Here is a 20,074-nt window from a genome sequence, read left to right on the forward strand (position 1 = left end):
AAAGATTAAGACCCACCTTGAATGGACTGGGTCACCTATCAATTGAAATCACCCAACCAAAAGGTCCCACTCACAATAGGTCTGCCCCAACAAGACTGGATTAAAAGAACATGGTCTTTTCTGGATTACATAACAGATTCAAACTAACACACTTATCATTATTGAAAATCATGACAAAGGTTTGAAAGACATGAGTGATCCTCTTATGTGCCTTTTTAACCCTCATTTTTTCATTAAAATATCTGTTCTTCTATCTAAAAAATATATTGTTGAGTGTTTCTGTATTACAGCTATTGTGCTAGGTTAATAGGGATACAATGCTGAACTAGATAGAGATGGTGTCTGCTCTCAAGAGGTTGACAATCTATTGAAGCAATAGTGTTATTTTCTTCAAGACACTTACCATAACCTGACATCTTTCACAGGCATCAGTCAGGGTTGCTCTAGTAAATAGATGACACACTCCAACTGAGTAATATGATAGCTTAATGAAAGAACACTTTTTAAAGTTTTAGGCAGGTTTTAGGAAAGACATGAAGAAAATAGAATGGCCTGAAAGGGCAAAGAGGAAAGAAAGGACGAAAGGAAGGGTATTTTGCTAGCATCTCCTTAGCTAGAACACAGGGTCAGATTATTTCCATAGTTCTACGTGTGCATTTTCCTTATAAAGATTCTGTGTTTATTGTTGTCTTAGTTTGCCTGAGCTGCTATTGCATATTCCACATAATGAGCTGATTTAAAGAATGGGAATATATTGGATCACAATTCTGAGGCTAAAATAAGTCCAAGATCAAGACATCTGCAACACTTGTTTTGTCCCTGAAGATGTTACTGTTCTGGTGCTGGCTGCCTGCAGCCCTTGGAGTTCTTTGGTTTGTATCTCTGTTTTCTGTTGCAGGTTGATGTCCTCTCCATTCTGACTCCTGTGACCACGAGGTTCTCTTTATAAAGCCTCCAGCCATCCAGATTAAGACCCACCCTCATTCAGTTGGGCCACACTTTAATTGAAAATAACACCAATATGTCCTATTTACAATGGGTTCACAGCTGTAAGAATACAGATTAAGACTAAGAACGTGTGTTTGTTGGCGTACACAATTCAACCTACCACAAGTAGGTTCCCATTCTTTGCTTTGCAACACCTAAGCTTTTTGAATGTTTTGAGGTGGCAAGAGACTGTCATTAATCTGAGGAAGAATTTCTTTGGAAAGCATATATCTAACATCATATTTAATACTCAAAGACTAACGTCTTTCCCCTTAAATTGGGAATAAGGTAATTTGTTCCTGTTATCATTATTTCTATCTAACATTGTACTGGAGATTCTTAACATAGTAAAAGGCAAATAAAATAAATAAAACTAATCAAGATAGGTAAGAAGAAATAAAACCTCTCCCTATTAATTTGTGAGATATTAGTTTATGTAAAAAATTCCAAGGAATCTACCAACCTACTCCTGGAATTAATAAGTAAATACAACAAAGTGACAGGGTACAAGGTTAGTATACAAATACTCATTGTATTCATATATACTCGTAGCACACATTTGGGAAATGATTTTTTTTTAATCCTACTTAAAATAAATGCCAAAAAATTATAATCTATTTAGGGATAAATTTAAGAAAATATATCTAATACCTCTACAATGAAACATAAAAACATTACTGGGAAAAATTAAAGACCAAAACAGGTAGAGAGATACATTCTTTGGGTGGAAGTTCCCATATTTTGAGATATCAGTTCATCTCACATTTGATGTAAGTCACCATGTTCTCTCACCTGGATAATTGCAAAAACTTTTTAACTGGACACCCTGTTTCCACTCTTACCTCTACATTTAATTCTCATCACTAAAGCCAGAATAATCCATGTAAAGTATGAGTTGGATTTTGCCACACTGCATTTTCAGAGAGGCTGGTGACATCCCTTTCCAGGAATTGATCCATGACCCTCTGGCTATAAAGACATATTGCTCTTCTGGAAAATAATTAAAAAGCTCTCACCCACAGTCTAGATATGTGGACCAACCTAATCTCTCCTTAGTTTCTCTGTGAAGTTTTGTGTTTACCACTTTTATTTCCAACATGATTGACAGTGATTACATAAAATGAGAACTTTTTCTTTCCCCTTTGTACACTGAGAATTAGTTTTAGAATTATATTCTCTGACAGGAATATTATAAATTATGATCTCTGTAATAATTCTTAAGACATTGAGCAAGCCATTAAAAACTAAGGAACACCTCATGCTACCCTTATTGTAATTTATATAAGTCATACCTTGAGAATGAAATAGTTCAAGCTTTACATAATGTGTTCTCCTAATGGCAGATTATCAAGTTCACCTTCATCCATATGAAAGAATAATGTCGCATGGATAGTAACTATGAGCCTCTCTTTAGCACAAGTTCTTCTCTCTTTGCAGTTACACACAACATACAGATTCTAAAATACAAACTTGTGTCAATGTACTTACATAAAATATGTTGTGATCTGTTCCTCTTTTTTTTTTTAACTCATCCTAAAAAATTTTTGCAGTATTGGTGTACGTTCTAAAGTAATTTGTGGCATAATGTAAGTGGAAACAGAAAGATATGCAAACACACACACATATGTATCTCCAATAATAACTTGTAATTGCATGACATTGGTAACTTGTCATAATTCCTGTGATGCACAATATATCTTATTTTAATATCTGTAGATTTTATTTCACCATTTTTCTTAAGAATATTTTTAATCAATGTAGTAAGATATTTTGTGTTTTTATGCTTTGCTGTATTTTTGCTTTTTCAATTTTCTTTTTCCCTTATTAAGTTGATCAAAGTGAAGTTGCAAAGACTTTGAGCCTCCATTACAACGGTGGAGAGATCAAATGCAATTCTTTACAAATATTAAATGTTACTTACTTTTATTTTATCAACTTTTAAGGTTTCCAATAGTTTTTTTTATATATTTGCCAATCTCATTTGACATTTGTGGCTCCATATGGAGCACTGATCGAATTTTTTCCACTTATTTTGTATTCTTTTTTCTTTAAAAATCAAAATAAGCTTTGTATGTGATAGAAAAAAACTACATAGTTTGTGAAGACTTATAAAATATTATTATTTAACTTTCCCATTCTGGAAGATAGTTTCAGGTTAGGCAAATGTCAATTTAGGTCATCATATTCTTGAGGTGCCAGTTAGAAACACTTCTAATTGTGGAGCAATTTTATTCTTCCAGAGATGGAGCGCTTTTAAAGAATATGTAACTTCTGCTGGAAGGTGGTGTTTCCAGGAAAGCTACTGTAATTCCATGCAAATCACAGTTCCTTTCTAGTTTATGTTCTGATTTAGCTGATATGTTAAGTGCTTACCACAAGTAAAACTGTGTGGGTGCCTGATGAAAGATAAAATAACAATTTTGACATGGAGTTTGCCCTCAGTGGGTTTGTAATAGAGAATAATTAAGTAAAGGAGGGAAATCTATGCATGAAGTCTTGCCTGATCCACCTCTTTACACCATCTGATGATTATCATTTTGCCTTTTCCTCTCTAAGAACAATGTTGTATATCATGTTATCCTTAGTTGTGTTGGCATTCTCTATAAGACATAAACAAAGAAGGTAGTTAGGGATTATATTTGTTTATAACCAAAAATATCCAACATCCATTGGATACTCAGCAAACATTTGTGAAATCAGTGAACAGTGCCTGTGTAAAAAGTTGATGTAGGTATCTATTTAAAGAGATTTACCTAGCACATAACGATATTCTCAATAATAGAGAAATCAGTCTAGTATTTTTGATATCCTGGTAAGACAAAGATAAAACATTTATTTCATTTTATAATATGTTTGGATTTTTCATTAATTAAGTATTACTGAGTAATGTCCATCACCTTCTCTATAGATAATTTCTGAGGATACTCTGTTTTATTTATTTTTATTTTTTCATGTTGGATGCTTCCAATGGGATGATGGTCAGCTGGAGCCACCTGTGCATTCAAACTTTTCTAGTAGGTAACCATCCAGGATTATATATGGCTACATGAAATGGTCATAACATACAGGCTCCCATTTATTATGGTCTTTAGGAAACAAAATCAAGGGAATGAGGATTTTCTAACCTAGTTTATCTTAAATCTTTTTGTGGCTGTACAAAGGATTATAAATAATAACTGACAAACAGATAGATTATACTGGATCTTTCCTTCTGAGACTAATGACAAGAGTTTTGATGAATACCTATGGTTGACAATAGACCCTTTAGAAATGGCTCAAAGTGCAAGAGTATGTCCATCTGTATTAATGAAGCCATATTCTTCAATGCAATCTTGTGGGGGCAGATGTATTAATGTTGATTAAGTTGGAACCTTTGGATTAAGTTGTTTCCATGGAGATGTGACCCACCCAACTGTAGGTGATAACTCTGATTAGATAATTTCCATGGAGGCATGGCCCCACCCGTTCAGCATGGGCCTTGATTAATACACTGGAGTCCTATAAATAAAATAAATCTGGGGACTTATTTGAAAACCTGATATTTTTACCATTGTTATTAACTTTTTGGATAACATATTGGCCTCTTATGAGTGAGACATCATAATAATCAATATTATGAACCTTAGATTTAGACATCCCAGTATGTGCTTCAGTTCCTTATCATTTTAATAGCAATAGCAATACCTAATGTTATTTTGATAATTAATATATGAAATGCATTTAGAACAGAGTCTGGCCCACACTATTCTTTCAGAATTGTCATATTTTCCATGGCTGTTATTGTTATTCTTTTCATACACTTATCAGCACTTTATTTACTCTCTAAATCTTGGTGTCCTTATCCAGGAAATTGGGACTACATTATAATGCCATAAAAATTTTTTTTGGTCAGCTCATAGTAAGCATTCTTCAAATAGTGGCTACAATTATTTTCACATTGTTGTGGTTAATAGTAGTAGTATCATAGTACTGGTATTGCAGGTTATTGTGATGATTTAGTGTGGAGTAACACCCCATAATATAAAACACTTCAGCAATTGAAGAGACCATGATCAATCTGACAGTTTTAGTGTTACACTGTGCAGCGTATTTTATTTTATAAATCACCACAGGTATTTTGCCAATGGATGGAATAGAAATATTTTTTCTTTTATTTCCTATTGCAATTATGTGTTACTTACCATTTTCAAAACAAATGACATCTCCAATGGGAAAACTGAAATTTTATATCTTAATTGTCAGGGGGATTCTTAACATATTATTTAAAGATTACTAGATGTGTTGGAAGGTCAGGGAATTATGACTTATTCTTCTATGAGAAATTTGATGTATTGGGAAGTAATATATGTCTGTTGGACAAATGGCAGTTTCAGTCTCCTTTATGTCACCTGCCAAGCATAATTTTCTTTAGCTAAGAACACTGTGATGTTTATGCTCATGTGTCAACTTGGCCAGGTAATGGTGCCCAGTTGTTTGGTCAAACAAGCACCGGCTTATTAGTGAGGACATCGTGAACTTAAATCATTAGTAAGTTTATCACATAAATGGCTAATTACATCTACAATCAACTGAGGAGATTGTCTTCAGCAATGAGAGATGTTTCATCCAATTAGTTGAAGGCTTTAAAAGAAGTGATAATTTCAGCAGTCAGAAAAGTGAATTTCCTTCCCTACTTCAGCCATCCAGCTTCTCCTGGAGAATTCATCAAGAGCCTTCATCATAGTTCTCAGCTTGCAGCCTGCCCTATGGAATTTGGACTTGTGCATCTCCAGAGTTGTATGAGACAATTTTATAAAATCTCAAAATATTTATAGATATCTCCTGTCAGTTTTGTTTCCCTAGAGAACCCTAAAGCAAACACTAAATAACTGTTTGCAAAATTTCAATATAACTTAATAAAATTCCTTAGATTAAATCATTCTTTATGATGAAACATCGAATTTCCAAGACTGAAAATGAAAAACCGATTCAGAATAATTTATATTTTTCACTTTACCTCTAATTTTCAATGATTTTTATTGGAAACATGAATGTTTATTCTCTTACATAGGACTTGTATAGCTCTTGTTTAATACTTTCTATGCTTCAAAGAATTACAACCAAATGGAATGTAATTGTTTTTTTAATCTACAAATAAAAAGCTATAGTTCTGTAAAAAGTTAAAAAAGTAGAAAATATCTCACACATGGGGCATATCTGAATAGAATCAGAATAGAATGATGGGCAATTAAAAGTAAGTTAATTTTAAAGATTTATTTGTTGAGAAGAATTTTGCAAGCAGAATTAAGATAATTATATTTCCTTCTTGTAAGCCATAATGGTGGGAAGGACTCTAGATAAGGTGGCTCATTCCCTAGTTTGTCTGTGACAGCCCTGGTTTCCACCTCTTTTTCTATGATTGTTAACAGAACACCCTTCCCTCTTGAAATTGTTCTGCTTTTTAAGATATGATACTTTATCATCCTATTTAATGGGAGAAAATCTGAGTCACATCCTGAAGGATGAATAGATGCTATATCCAAAAAGTTTGCAAATCTGGGAAGAATATACAAGAAGAGAAAATCACATGTTTAAAGACCAGGTGTGAGCATTTCTGAGGAACTACAAGTTAGATGTAAGTAGAGTATAGTGTTTTAGGGGTATGCAGTATTGGGAGATGAGCACTGGGAGATACGTCTGTCAGTATGAAGTCAACCTGGCTCCAAGGGGGCAGAGGTCCTGGCTGCCATCCCTGGGGCCTCCAGAGCTGTGCAGACTGTTAATTAAGGGTCATTCCAATTCCCACTTTTTGTGGAAGACAGTAGTAGTTCTACTTCACTTTTATTTTCTTTAATTTATATTATTTTATATTTGAACTTGCCCTTGATCTTCTAGCATCATTCCTGAACCCTCAGCTAGCTGTCAACAGCAGCCATTTTTTAGAGAAACTGATTTTGCCATAAAACAGGCTTCCTGCCTGTATCTCTCCATCCTTTCCGCATGATCTCTATTACAGCCATGCATATGTGCTAGGTTGTTGGAATGTGTTTCAGCCAACATCTATTTTTAATAAACATTATCCTTCCATGGATCTTAGAGGAAGTAAAAATGTCTCTATAGGTTTCCTTAGTATTTGATATCCACTTTTTTTTTTCTTAAAGGTTTATATCAGTTGTTGGATATCATTGAAAAACCTTGGAAACTGATGAGTATGAATTAAAAGTCAAAGTGTCTATGATTATTTTGTTATTTTAAAGATCCTGTGCCTATAAACTATGTTCATATGCCCCACCCATCTCCATAAAAATTTCCCTTACATCACTCTTTAAATGGGGTCTTATTGTGAGCCTTGAATTAGGCTCTACTATGATTAGCTATGAGACCTTAAGCTAAAACCTAAACCTTTCTTGGCTTCAGATTTCTCTTTTTTCATGATAAGGGAGTTGAATAGATAGAGACTTGTGCTCTCTGGGCTCTAAACGTCTACACGATTTACAAATGTCCTTGGGCCCTAGGAAAAGCTTCACAATATGGATTTGTATTTGACCCCCCATACCAAGCACAAATCATTGTCTAAGGCTTTGGGTCCTGGGCATAGTATGTCTTTCTAACAGCATTCATGACAAATTAGGTGGTAATCTCAAAGCCCTAGAAACAGTGCTAACCTGTACTTTAGATGGGAAATCTGTCCTGTTCAGCCTCCTAAGGAAACAACTGCTGCTCTTTTGTTAGGCTGGAGGCCAAACTTATATGTGGCTATCAGCACCAGTGTGTTGGATCCACGGTTCTTACATGGAAAATCTGAGCACCAAGAAGAGAGATAAATACCTCATCAATATCAGGGATCAGGTTCTTCAAGCATCTATGAGGGACACAACTTGAAGAAGCTTATTAAATTATTATTTTCTGAAGATGCAAATTAGCAAGGGCATCTTTAAGATTCTAAGAGACGTATACATCATTTTTTTGTGTGCTTTGTCAATTATAACTGAAATAACCAACATGTAACCTGTTGGTGGGCATATGTTCCAAATAATTCATGTTACTTCTTAACTTAGCCTAGAGATTTCAAAAAAGATCAAGGGCAGTCCTTTTGTTCCATGACTCCTCATTTTTTTAACAAATGGAGTAGCAAGGAAATGTTCTGTGTAGTATTCATTATCTTCATTTACTTCCTTTCTGTTTAAAACTCTGAAAGATTTTGCATGTAACAATTTTTGAGTACCTGTTGTAAGACAGGATCTTCATAAGTTATTTTATTAAGTATATTTCCCAGGATTTAAGTCCAAGACTTTAGACTACAAGACCTATATCAGGTCTTCCCTCTCTGCCACAAGGCCTCACAGATATGCAATAGATAGTGGAAAAAATAAATATTTTTTGTAGCAAATTTAACCTTAATATTAAGGAGTATCATAATGCCAAGGATAAAGGTATTAAAATATTTAACAAGTGACTTAAATCCTTGTTTCCTCAAAACTAAGAATTATGTCTGCCTAAACTGCATAAGGAAATATTAGGCTAATGGTAGTGGTCTTAAAAGGCATAGGGTGTTGTTGAAAATTAAGAAGTGTAGGCAAAAGTCAGTGCCATGTACAGTCAATTCTTATTGTTCATGTTAATTATGTTCTATAAAGTTGCTGCAAGCACTGAGAAAGTAAACACAGAACTGTTGCTCCTAGGGGAAATGCACAGTTTGGTTCTACAAGCCTCTGATCACAACAGTTTCATCAACTGGTTAATACATAACCTTTGTTACGTGAGTTTCTGTTTAGAGATACCTTATTTAATATATATTATTGATTTATTAGCGTTGGATTTATGACCAACAGTACTATAACTCATACTTGAATGAAGCTTATCTAACACATCTATTTTCTCTGTAAGGCACATCACAGTCTCCTTCCATTTAGAGACACTAGACAGCACTTCAGCACTACACTTAGGAGCCATTTTAAACAATGAAATCAACAAAAAGCACAGACATGCAAAAAATGTGGAAATAAATATATCACAAAAATAGCACTGTTTGCGGTATGAGAGCTGAAATAAGAAAGCAGAGCATTGCCTTGTTGAACCTCAGCATTGGGCAACTCAAATCTACTGTTGCTCTGCAGGTGTCTGTGACTGACCCTGAAAGCACCATGAGCCTTGATTAGGGGTCACACACATATTTTTGTGAGTAAGCAATTTCTAAATATGAGTCCATGAATAATGAGGATTGACTGTACTTCCCTCTCATTCTTGACTGTAGGCTTGTTTTCCAAAGAGATTTTTACTGTTGGAGCCTCTGCTTCTTTACTTTGCAGTCTCCCTGAAAAGTCAGGTCTTGGTAGTTCTGTTTCATATGTTTCTCTGCCTCTGACAACTCCTCTTAAAGCTGTCTTACTTGGTACTGATGATTTATGGAATTTCCCAGCCATGTCAAAACATGAAAACATATTATTTAGTTCATTCATTAATTCCTCAGATATTTATTCCATTCCAATCAAATTATACAAGAGACCCTGAGCATGGCCCTAGGAATGCCTAGTTATATCCATCAGAGCACAGATGACCTCAGAGCTCACTATCTAGTTTATACTTTTTTGCTGTCCATTCCTCCTGTGTGTGTGTATCTCCAGTTTTTAGTATAGTGCTTGGCATGTAATATATACTTAATACTTACTTACCAAAACTGGAAATCATTCTGAATGTTCTCTGGTGCCTGTCTTCACCAAGAAACAAAATGCTGAAGCTGGAAAGACCTCATTGTTTATCTGTCCAGATGATCTGATTTTGTAGAAGAGAAAGCAATCTACTGAATGAATAAAGTCAGAGAAATGTGGTATATCCAAGATCACACAGCAAATTAAGGGCCAAGTTAGGACTATGCTCCAGATACATTCATTTCCTCACTGTCAATTATAATACCCTCTTACAATATACTTTCTAAAGTATAGTTTCAACGTAACATATAAATTAGTAGTGGTAAATATTGACAGTCTGAAGTACATTATGAAATATATTTTAAAAAGCTGATATAATCTGAAGGTAGGCTTTCATACAATAAATTTGTATTTAATGCCTCAAACAGTTATATTACTAGGTAGAAATTTGTTTATCTTCTCTACATGTCAACTCACATCTATTGCTATGTTTGGTGGTTTGAAGTTGTATGCAACCCAGAAAGGCATGTTCTTAGATCTGATCCATTCCTGTGGGTGTAAACTCGCTGTAAGTAGCATCTTTTGATAAGGTTGCCTCAGTTAAGGTGTGGCCCAGCCCAATTAGGGTGTATCTTAATCCTACCACTGGAATCTTTTATAAGAGGAATGAAATTCAGAGAGAGAAAGCCAGGTAAGCAAGAAGCTGAAATTCAGCAGAACCTGGAAGAGAGTGGAGAGGTCAGAAGAGGCCGCCATGTGCATTGCCATGTGACAGAGGAGCCAGGGACCATGGTTTGCGGGCAGCCAGACCCAGAACACCAGTCTTTGGAAAGAAAGTATGACAACTTGATCTGGAGTTTCTTTTAGCCTCAAAACCATGAACGAATAAATCCCCATTGTTTAACCTGACATATTTTGTGGTATTTGCTTGAGCAGCCCAGGAAACTAAAACATCATGTCTCAGTAAAATGCCTGTCACCAACTTTTGAAAGAAAAAATAAGCTTTGCAGTTAATTTCATGATCAAAAGTAGAAATAATGAATCCCTCTGATGCTGCCTTTGAAAATACAGCCTGGGGATATATATGCAACTTCGATCAAAATGAACCATTTAGGGAAAAGAGGAATAACATTTCTTAAGGTAAGAGCTGAGTACTAGTGCTTGGAGGCAACTAAATTTAACCAGTGAATTGGATAGAATGATTACAAAAATAATAACTCTTCTTAAAATTATACTGTTATGGCTCCAAATCAGTTTTGTTTTGTTTTGTTTTTGTTTTGTTTTGCTTTGCTTTGTTTTTAGGGGTTCTCTTCTACCTTTTACAGAATTTCTCAGGCTTCTGTGGGTTAGGGTCATGTGCTGTTGGCGAAGATACCCTATGACATTTCTGTGGCAGGATCTGACTCGGGCTTGGTTTGTTCTCACATAGCAAAAGCCACCCTAGGGGTTATTTCTGAATACAAATGGATGTAGAAAATTTTTTCAAATCTGTATGACAATAAAAAATCTAGTAAATTGGGTTTTTAATAAAAAATAAAATCATACATTTATTAAGGGATTTGTCTGTTCCAGATTTTCATCCTAAAAACACAATGTCCATTTGTATATTTGATCTTCATAATAACTCTGAAAAGTAGATTATATTATGATCTGCATTGCACAGACAAGGAATATTATGGTAAACATTCAATACTCACTTGGACAGCCAGCATTTTACAATAATAACTAACCTTTATTAAATGAACTGTTTTGCATATTTAACAAACAATCTTATGCAATAGTCTCTACCATTATCACCTCTGTTTTACAGATGAAGAGTCTGAGAAATAATGTAACATCCCTAGCATTATTGCTAGTAAACAGAGCAGTTGGGATCTTGAGATTTGGACCATGCAGTCCACTATTTCATTTGTTCACTTGCAAATATTGACCAGGTACAGCATCATGGCAAATATTCTGCAAAGTACTACATATATTATTGATGCATAGCAAATAAATATATTAATTTATTATATACTGCAGGTTTATCATAAAGTCTTGATACAGTTTTTAAATAAAAAAAAACCCTCAATTTCAGATATAAAGTATAAATTAGTTGCAATTTTTATTCAAATTCTGTATTGATTTTCTCCAATCACTGGTATAGATTTCAACTCTGTTAAATCAGCTATGATCTTTTCATCACCAATTATACTATAAAAACAAATCATGTAATAGTTAAAAAATTTAATTATATGTGCTTTTAAACAAACTTTAAAATGTTAATAAATAGTGGTTGTGCTAGAAACACTATATATATATATATGTATGTATTATACATTACTTTATTATGAGCACTACATTTATATACGTAGGCATTTCCAGCTCAAGGTCAGTAATCAATTTCTGAAAATAAGATATTCTGTATGAACGATCTAACAGGAGCCCATTTCCCATTATTTCAAGTGGGAAAAAATTATAATGCATTAAACGCCAACCAAAATCTCCAACCAACATCCTAAAATGTAACTAAAATTCAGGAAAAATGCTTTATAGGTTACAAATTGTTACCTTAAGGTATAAAATTCTTAAAATATTTCTTTCTGGTCACCAATCAATACGGTTTGTTAATTTTTTCCCCTTATCCTCTTCGCTTCCTTCTCCACAATTTTCTTTTAGCACTTTCTTATCTTTTTAGGGACCCACAAAACAAAAGGGCTATATAAATAGTTACTGTGGAAATACTGTGGAGGAGCATACAATAGCTGAGAATTATTGCCAGTGAATATGAAACTGTGATGTTTTAGACTCATGAATATCCCAGAGGGACATCTTTTTGGCACTAAGCAACCTTTTCAAGTATCTATATGTAATTGTGTCTTATGACCATTGGTGTTTGGAATATAAGTTGAGAAATTTCCCACATGCATTTTGTGAAAAATATGTTGACTTTTGGAGATATAAATACAAAATTGTCTTACATAAACATTAGCTGAATAACTTTTTGTTGCAATATGGGAATGTTCTGTGAAGACTAGGTGTTAAAAACTAAAAGACCTGCTCCTGGGAAGATGTTTACTTGGAAGAAGTTTTCCAGAGTATACCTGTATTTCATTTTAAAAATGAGTTGGCAGGCATTACCATATGTTTATGCAGAGTGTCTGTGTTTCTTTCTATATAACTAGATGTTTGGCAGTGAGATAGAACTAGAGAATTTGGAATTTGGCAGGCATATATTTTTCTGGTATGTTCTCTTAGTTTTCTGTCCCTATAGAGAAACAATTTTTTGATGAACAGTAAATTCTGGAAATGTTTGGAAAGGTTTTCAGTTGCTCTGCCACAGTTTTGAACAAAACTGTCTTTGCCCTTGTGTAAGTGCAGACAAAGAAGAGAGTCTAAGAGGGTCAATAGAAGAGCGTGAACGGAATTTTACTTCTGAGCCTAAAACTAAGAATGGCATATTCCCCCATGCTTAATAAGGTCACATGTTCCACATTTTAAAGATTATGAATATTTAGAACTGTGAGATCGTGTGTAGTAAAAAAATGGAATAAATCAGATTTTCATGGTCATTTATGTGTGCTTATGCAATTTTTGCACTTTGTAATCTCGCAGCACGGTGCTCACATACTCGTTAAAGTCAGAGAAGATACAAGACTCACAGTAAAAATAATGCAAAATTTACAGTTGCTCTTGCTTTCAAGGAGTCCAAGAAATATTATTATACCATAAGTGACAAATATTGTCATCACAGTTATGCAAATTTTACTTTACCTGTGGATTTGTCTAATGCTCAACTCTAAGAGAATTACCAAGGCACAAGTGCAAAATGAAAAGTATGAATAGAGATATGCCCCCTTTCCTTTACTAATATCGAGTTTGGGTGAGAGGCAAAAACATAGTACTGAAAATGTGAATTGATTGCTTTAGGACTAATGAATCTTCAGGATCATTCCTAGCTGTAAGTTTGCACCTTGAGAAAGTCTGATCAATTTTTCTTATTCTCAAAAGATGACATCAGTGAGCAATACTCACTGTGAAATGGGATTGCAGGAGACATTGACTTGTTCTTTATAGATTTTTATTTATATATTTGTGTTCTCTGTGTGACTTGAATGTTTTAAAATATATTTATCAATTATATAGAAGTGCTTATGCATGTATATATACACACATATATATACACACACATACATATATATATATATATACACATACCCACATACATATACAATGAAGTGAGGCATGCAATTTTATTTGAACCTAGATGAAATCACTTTGCTACCCCTGATTTTTTTACCTATTTATAGCAGTTAAGTGAACTAAATTGTGTTAGAACAATTTATCAATACCTAGTCTGAAACTTAACCATAGGCATAATGAGCCTATAGAAATATCTTAGTTTAGGTTCAGTAAATCTAATTATATAGAAAACCAATTATCAACTTTTAATTTAAAGGCTATTTCCAGGCATTTTCTTTCCTTCTCTGGGAATACATTTTTGAATACTTCCAAGATGTTGATCTTTAAATTAGAAAATACTCTGCCTTTATATTAATTACAACATATGCCTAAAATTCCAGTTTTACAAATTTCATAGGCTAAAGCAAACTATTATACCTCTACTATATTCATAATTCAGTTTTTGTTGCCACTAAATAAAATAGCCCCAAAGCCTTCATGCCCACTGAATCTAGATTTAAGGAAATATTATAGAATCATACAATCCATATTATTGCATGACATAATATTGCTCCTTAAAGAAAATCATCAGAAATAGATTATTGGGGAATTATGTTTCAGAAAATATCATCACAAGCAAAGAGAATAGCTTACATTAATGAAGTTTTTTTTGCTGACAACATATCACTTCAATTTCATAAAAGCTAACTCCTTGGGCACCTAATTTTGAACTAGTTCATCCTTCTGGTAGCATGAAGTAGTATAACAGTTTTCAAATATGATACTAAATCACAATGGTAGATTGAGGAAGAAATGAGGTGGAATTACAGTTGGATTCCTAAGAATTTTGTTGAAGATAATGATTATTTTATTAGTGTAGCACCCCATAGTAAAAAGTAAAAATAAAAGTGGCCATGCAGGTGCTTTCCCTGAGAAACAGCTGTTTGGTGGAGAGATCCCTTCTCTACAGGGTCTTATTTATTCATCCGCCCATCCATTATGCATATTTATTATGTAGTGTCTTCTATATAATAGTGCATGGGTTATGGTGCAGTCCTAATTCTGCCTTAAACTAACTATAAGATCCTTAAATGACATGTCATTACTCTTCTGTTTCCTCATCTATGTGATGAGAGAGTGCCTTCACTCTAAACGACTCAGTCAACTGCTTTATTTTCCTATTCTTGCTATTGTATAGAGTTTATTTCCCTGGAAAAGAGTTGGGTGTATGGTTTTCACTGAAATATTACCTCCTGCAATTTACTTTCCAAAAGCATTTTTAGTTTTAATAAATATCTGTTCTGCGAGTTCAAAAGAAAGTCATCCTTGAGCACCACCATAAACAACAAGGTAAGAAAGAAAAAAAAAAGCACAAAGCACATCCTTATACTGATGCTTACAAATGAGCATGATAAAGTAGTAAACAAGCAGAAGGGTAGGCCATTGACCAATCAAGATGGAAATCTAACCATTCAAGCACCCACCAGCCAGTATGCCTAATGATCAAATACCAGCCTTAATTTCATAAAAACTAATATTATTATTGTTCTAAATGCAAAGATATGGATGATGTTTTTTATAATATAGCTTTTATTTCTTGCTAACCAATCATACTTCTTTTGTTCTTAGTTTGTAATAGAAACTCCATGGCAATCAAGTTATCTTCGTATAGAAGTCTACTTGTTTCAAAGAGAAACGTGGTAGCACTGTTGGGGACAGGGCTTCACCCATGGGTGCCCTCCCTTGGGGCAAAAAACCAAGGAGAACACACTAGGTAGAAAACCTGCCATGGAACTTTGCAAACATCATCAATGGTAATTTATAGGGTTTTTAAGATAGAACCTACTACATGATGAATTTGATGCTTTCAGCATCTGTTTCTTAGATTGTATGGCAATTTATGTTAAAGAAATGACTAAATTATTTAGGGACATTGTGCTTAATCTATTAGCAATTATTGAAAAATAGCTCTAATAATAAGAAAAGTTAATTTTCTCGTTTCAGAGAAAATGGGCACTGATATATTTTACTATCAAGAGCTATGTTTTTAAACTTTATTTTACTTTTGTTTTTGCTTTTGCCTTTAATATTTATGCCCCTTTGTAATGGTTTTCATCAGATACATGGCCTTATTTTCTGTTGTATGAAAATCAATATACAATTTGGAAATTGCCTTTTCATTTATTCATCAGGCTCTCATGCAAACTGAGAGCACATTACCGGGTTACACATTGAGGGAGAAAAAAGGATTTTTCCCTCAGCATTGATGCATATTTTCTCATTTCATAATGATATTCAGCCTCTTAAGAAACTAATTCAGATGTGGTGAAATAAAGTTCATTGCAGTAGCCACATCATAAGAAAAAAATCCTAATGAAGCTTGAATCAAAATGTATTTGAGGGCTAATGCTTAAAATGATTTAAGGATTTAAATGTAGAAACTGCAACTGATGTTACAATTTCAAACATGCAAGGTTTTTACAGATTTTTTACAACTTAAGCAGTTTGAGCAAATGATCAGTTCAGAGACTTGAAGTATTGAATTCCTGTTATGTGCAATGAAGCCAAACCATGTGAACACGTGTCTCTGTACTTTTTTAGGGGTTATTTACTGGGTCGTCTAGATTACTGATTCTCAAAAGCCAGCCCTCAAATTGGAAGCATAAGAATTATTTGGGGTATTTATTCATGATATGGATTCCTGGACCCCACTCAAGTTGATCAGCTCAAAATCTTTAAAGGGTGGTTTCCAAATATTAATGTTTTAAAGATGCTCTCCAGGTACTGCTGTTCTAGATGGATTACAGCATGACTTTTACAAACATCCACATGATGTGTTTCAGCCTTGTTTTGATATTTAATAAGAGGAAAGGAGGAAAGTAGAGAGTGACAAAATTGCTTTCTCTTAATGGGTACACAATGCATAAACTCAATGCACAAAGCTTCCTGCCAAATGCTCTCAGAGTACTGCACCATTTGTTTCTGCACCATTGCTCTTTCTAGTCATCATTTGTCACCTTTTGGTGAACTCATTATGTGATTTGGGGAGACACGGATGCCTCAAATCCTTGTGAATAACAGCTTTAGAAGTTTTCAGCTGGGTTTCTATTTGTTGGAAGCAGCAGAATTCCTCAGCCCTCTAGAATACTCTTTGCTTGACAAAATAACACAGTAAATAAGATTGATATCAAGGTCTTTTAGATAATTGTGCAGGGAGAAGCTTCAGGAGCTATACATTAGCTCCACTATATTTGTCAACAGTTGAGTTAAGTGAGCCACAATAAGTCATTTAAACAAATGACTGTAAATTTATTTTAACACTGGTGTTGATAATAGCATTAAACACTGGCTTAGCTTAGCCCCATAAATAGGCTTTAAATCTTACATGGTACATGACTATTAATCACATCAAGGAAATTTGAAAAAGGTATTGAAAGTTAAGGATTCAATTTATTCTGACCCTAAATTTGCATACTCAGAGACAGAGAATGGAATGATTTTTTAGAAAAGGAAAATACAACCAAAAGGCTTCAATTCTACTTTTATTGATTCACCTTCAAATGACAAATCCTTTTTCTTCCTGGAAATCTCATCCATAATATTTTTCATTTTACTTCTCATACATCTTAGCTTTGCATGGCGATATCCTACATAAAGAATAGATGGATTTAAACCAAGCTCTTGTACTAGTACCCATTTTATTTTTATCAACCTAGAATAAAACTAGTTAGGAAAAAATAAAATGTTTTCACTTTTAACTGATCTTATATTTTGGCGCTTAACTCTGTAGACTTGAACTTCAGGGCTACTCATTATTATTATTATTTTTTTTAGTACTACAACTGTGGTAGAAAATGTATGTATCACCATGAGAACAGTGAGAAAGTTCAAAGAAATTGTTACTTGTTTTGACCTAAGTTATGTACATCTTACTCTCTTTTAAAGTGCAACCGCAAGTTCAACCACAGCCAGGAAACATAGACTGGAAAAGATAATGGATTTTGTACAGACCACAGAACTGTTATTGGAACAATTCAACATATATTTTAGATCTTCCATGAATCAAGTATTCTGTTAAGTTCTGGACTTATGAAATGCTAATGAGACTGAATATCAACCTAAAAGGACTACAAAATATAATACTCCACCATCCTTTGTATTCAGGGTTTACAGGCTCCAAAATATCACATGTTCAGGCTTGACTTTAATATTTGAGGAGTGGGATTAGGTTAAGGGTACCAATGGAAGTCTAAACCCTTAAAAGTTATAAACCATGTTAAAAATTGTTGAAAAAAATATCTTTTCTCCTCCTAGCTTGAAAAAATGTCTTTATGATAACTTGGTACTCTAGGTATGAATTTAGAATTCTTTGGTTCTATGGAGTTCTGTGATAAGAAATGGTGGCCTAGGGAGAACTGTCCCCTGGGTTCTGGTTCTCAGCCTGGGACACACCCACCTTCTTCCCAACTCTGGCTTCATCCTGTATTACTAGGGGATTCTCATGCATGTGTGTGGACACCCAAGACCATATGTCCATGTTGTCCAAACCTGCCCAGTAACAGCTGCCCTTCAGCTATCCTTGACTCTAGCACTGTGGACGATGAGAGCATGGTCTACCCATGGACCTTGGGAGCAGGCCTGTCAAGGCCCCAGAAGCAGGCTAAAAGTTGTTTGGGCCAGTAATAGTTTAGAAAGGGAATCTCTGGATAGGCATATCTACTTGACTTTTCAGATTCATTGTCCCATGTGCAGGAGTGTGTCCAGAAGAGGACCAGAGACAGGCCCTCTAAGCACCAAGCCCAGGCCAGGTGGCTCCGTGCATGGGTCCAAAGATGTAAATGAACTTGAGCTCAAGCATTTAAAAATCTGGCTGCTAAATTCTTGGAAATGCACATGAAAACCACCTCCCATTCTTGGGTTCAGGTTTTCTCCCTATTGTGGTTCTTTGTTCTACTTTGAAGATCCAAAGAACTCTTTTTTTTACCCTCAGAAAGCCACAATTTTTGTATCTCCTAAATAAGCACAAAGGTACTGTTTCTTATGTAAAGTTGAATTTTACTGAGGTATAATTTAATATTTAATAAAAGGCACTTTTTGAGAGAGGCGGGGCAAGATGGCGGACTGGTGAGCTGTATGTTTTAGTTACTCCTCCAGGAAAGTAGGTAGAAAGCCAGGAACTGCGTGGACTGGACACCACAGAGCAATCTGACTTTGGGCATACTTCATACAACCCTCATGAAAACGTGGAAGTGCTGAGATCAGCGAAATCTGTAAGTTTTTGCGGCCAGGGGACCCGCGCCCCTCCCTGCCAGGCTCAGTCCTGTGGGAGGAGGGGCTGTCAGCTCCGGGAAGGAGAAGGGAGAACTGCAGTGGCAGCCCTTATCGGAATCTCATTCTACTGATCCAAACTCCAACCATAGATAGACTGAGACCAGACACCAGAGAATCTGAGAGCAGCCAGCCCAGCAGAGAGGAGACAGGCATAGAGAAAAAAAAAACAACACGAAAAACTCCAAAATAAAAGCGGAGGATTTTTGGAGTTCTGGTGAACATAGAAGGGGGAAGGGCAGAGCTCAGGCCCTGAGGCGCATATGCAAATCCTGAAGAAAAGCTGATCTCTTTGCCCTGTGGACCTTTCCTTAATGGCCCTGGTTGCTTTGTCTCTTAGCATTTCAATAACCCATTAGATCTCTGAGGAGGGCCCTTTTTTTTTTTAATCCTTTTTTCTTTTTCTAAAACAATTACTCTAAGAAGCCCAATACAGAAAGCTTCAAAGACTTGCAATTTGGGCAGGTCAAGTCAAGAGCAGAACTAAGAGAGCTCTGAGACAAAAGGCAATAATCCAGTGGCTGAGAAAATTCACTAAACACCACAATTTCCCAAGAAAAGGGGGATGTCCGCTCACAGCCATCATCCTAGTGGACAGGAAACACTCCTGCCCATCGCCAGCCCCATAGCCCAGAGCTGCCCCAGACAACCCACTGTGACGGAAGTGCTTCAAATAACAGGCACACACCACAAAACTGGGAGTGGACATTAGCCTTCCCTGCAACCTCAACTGATTGTCCCAGAGTTGGGACGGTGGAGCAGTGTGAATTAACAAAGCCCCATTCAGCCATCATTTCAGCAGACTGGGAGCCTCCCTACACAGCCCAGCAGCCCAGAACTGCCCTGGGGGGATGGCACTCACCTGTGACATAGCACAGTCATCCCTCAACAGAGGACCCGGGGTGCACAGCCTGGAAGAGGGGCCCACTTGCAAGTCTCAGGAGCCATATGCCAATACCAAGGACTTGTGG

The sequence above is a fragment of the Choloepus didactylus genome, chromosome 3, assembly GCF_015220235.1.
Source record: "Choloepus didactylus isolate mChoDid1 chromosome 3, mChoDid1.pri, whole genome shotgun sequence".
NCBI classification, from domain to species: domain Eukaryota; kingdom Metazoa; phylum Chordata; class Mammalia; order Pilosa; family Megalonychidae; genus Choloepus; species Choloepus didactylus.